Here is a 3,255-nt window from a genome sequence, read left to right on the forward strand (position 1 = left end):
GAAACCAGACCAAGTAAATTATAAGCCAATGAAATCACACAGCGTAAGCTGCAAGCCAATCGTATCAGACCTGGGGGCGGGACTCTGTTGCTATGCGCTCTGTAGTCGTCAGTTAGCAACCGCTGAAGCTCTGACAGGATTGTAGCCGAAAGCTAACGACTAAAACTCACTAAAATAATCCATTTAGCGCCATTAAAACACATTAATAACATCCAGAGTGAGACAGTAAGTAGTTTCAGAGCGAAGATGCCCACCTACATTACGGATTTATGGCTGATTATAGTCGATATACCTGAGTTTTACCCGCTTTCTTGTTAGCGGAGTTAGCTAACTTTGTTTCCCTGAGGTAAATGAAAGGGAAAGGCTAACAGTGAGGCTCGCTGCCTGAGGAGGTGACTAGATTATGAAGTTTAAGACGCTTAGTGAAAGTGTGGAGGAGCAAAAGAAACAGAAATAGTGTTATTTACGCTCCATTACAGTGTTAACAGCGCAGTGTTTACAGTGTGTTAACTAAGGTCACTCAGTGTTGATCATAATTCAGTTTTATATCTCTCAGTTCCTCAGATGATGGAAACTAAGAGGTGGCAGCTTCCTAGAAGGCCAGTCAGGTGAGATTTGTTCTAATTCACAAAGAAATAAATGTAAATGTAACTGAATAATCTCTCATTAAGCCTTGGCCTCTAAGTCTGTGTTTAATTTAAAAATTACTAAACACAGATGAGGAGATGGACAGGGCTGGAGGAGCAGATCTGATGGAGGTTAGTGATGAAAAAGAAGGTGAGCTGTTTCAGCGGTCAGTTAAAACTAATAATATATTATTCCTGTAATTAATCTTAATTTGGTTATGGTTAAATGTATTTTTGTAGTTTTTCATATTTTACTTTATAAAACAAAACATTTTGTCGTTAATTTGCTTTTATTTATGCAAAGCTCATTGAACTCTCCATGTGTGTGAAGAGTGCTGTTCCATCATTTATCATTGAGCCACTAGATGGAGGAAATACATCAGAAAAGACCAGCATGGCATTGCAGGGATACACCGAAAGAAACTGTCAAAGAAAATGATGCAGTATATTTTAGACTCGCACAAAGTAGCAGTAGTGTAATCAGGAGGAAGCTGTAAATAAAAATGTTGTCCAGAAAGATTAAATAGAGCTGTAGAAGATTCTGAAATGACTGAGAAACCTGTAGAACTTCTAGAAAGAAGTTCCAACAAAATGAACATCCAGGCAGAAGTTCATTCATATTAAGAATGTTCATGAAATTAATATCCCGAATGAAAGTGGTGTTCAGATGTGATCAATAGAGCATCACACTATATAATTGATCTAAAATTGCTTTGTTCTAGTTTTAAATATGCATTGTATAAATTATTATATAATATATAATTATTTTAGTAGCATTGGAGATAATTTTATTCATCAGTTAGCCTGCAGACGACAGTGAATAAACAACAATAGGTCGTTTTCTCATTTATTTATTTATTTGTCTTACACAATGCCAGAACAAACAGTTGGCTAGAATATTTACTTGTACAGCACTTCAAGAGTTTAATGTCTGCTATTCATTACATGAAATATGAGGAAAATAAAGGTAAGAAAACAAAGATGATCAAACTTTTGAAACACAAACACTCAAAGAAAGAGCAAGGATGTGATAAAGACATGCTGTATGCTTGCAGGACACCTCCTCCAAAACATCTGTTACCCATTCCTTCAACGTCAGTTTTCTCATTGTGTTCACGTAAGAAAGGAAGTGAAGGAATACGCCCTTTTCTGGTATTTAATCGTTTTTTGGATCATTTCTGTTGCTAACTAGACCAGTAGGATCATTATCTACAAATAAGACTGTCTTTATTTTCCATCTTTGGTGTCTAAAGAAAGTTCTGAAAGTCGTCCAGTTTTCTAATCCTGTGTTTTAGTACATTAAAACGTCACCGTTTACAATATTCTAATGAACAGACGTTTCAAAGCGTTATGTAAATGAATTCATGAGTTCATATTCTTTTGCTTTAGAAAGTGTTATGCATGCAATTCCAACTGCTTATGAGCAATCATACAGGCTTATGTCAGGAATCATGAGGAGATGTCTCTGTGAGCTAGAAGTAAAATGAGACTATTTTAGACTAAAGGAAAGTTCAAGCCAAAGTATTTCCAGTGTCTTTTTTTTACCCTGAGTGTCATTAGGGATGGTACTTCAGAGCTCTGAGTGTTCCTGTGCCACCCCAGCAAAGTGCCCATCAGACCCCAACCCAGAGACCCCCCCATCCACACCAAGAGACCCTCCCACACCATAAAGCTACTGTAAACACACCTGAGTGTGAGAACCAATATTTTTAGTCATAATTATTTACTCCCTCACCGTTCCTTATGCTTTCTAATTATCATCACTACGATAATGCTTATTTGCAATGTTACATTAGCATGAAGCTCCATACACTGACTTTCCCACATTGGATTTCATATTCTTATGGTGCCACTAGTTTAAACAGTGATATCCGAAGCTTGTAAGACATGCTTCATATTTTATATTGCAGTCTTTCAGTGAATCCTTCAGTCAGTAATTTAATGTAAAACCTAAAATGTTTATTTTTGGAGGAGCCTCTTAGCAAAGAAAGAAGTAGAGGTAGAGGCACTAACTAGAAATGTAGCGTGTAATAAAAACTGGTGGTGATTGCTCTCCACTGCCTTCACTCATCCGCAACTTCATGCTTAGGGTAGCTCCAGAAGGGAGAGGGGAATGATGGGTAGTAGGGTTGCCATGATGTAAAACTAAAGTTCATTAAAAATGTTAAAGCCTAAAATATTAAGAGACCCTTATTAGTCCCAGAACAGGGAAATTCCATCTCTGCATTTAACCCGTCTGTGAACTGAAACACCATATACACACTAGTGAGCACACACACTAGGGGGCAGTGAGCACACTTGCCCAAAGCAGTGGACTGCCCTATCCATGGCTCCCGGGGAGCAGTTGGGGGTTAGGTGTCTTGCTCAAGGACACCTCAGTCATGTGCTGTCGGCTCTGGGGATTGAACCGACGACCTTCCAGTCATGAGGCTGGTTTCCTAACCTCCAGCCCATGAGTGCCCCCCAAAGCCCATGAGTGCCCCCAAAGTATGTTTTTTATATAGAGTTCACATAGAAGTTCTTATAATGGGATTATAAAGTCAATATTTATATCATTCAAATCTGTACCCAAAATAACAGGTATATATGTTCTGTCACTAAAATTGAAACATGCAAATACACCTTAAAA

This window comes from Pygocentrus nattereri, chromosome 2 (assembly GCF_015220715.1).
Source record: "Pygocentrus nattereri isolate fPygNat1 chromosome 2, fPygNat1.pri, whole genome shotgun sequence".
In the NCBI taxonomy this organism is placed as follows: Eukaryota; Metazoa; Chordata; class Actinopteri; order Characiformes; family Serrasalmidae; genus Pygocentrus; species Pygocentrus nattereri.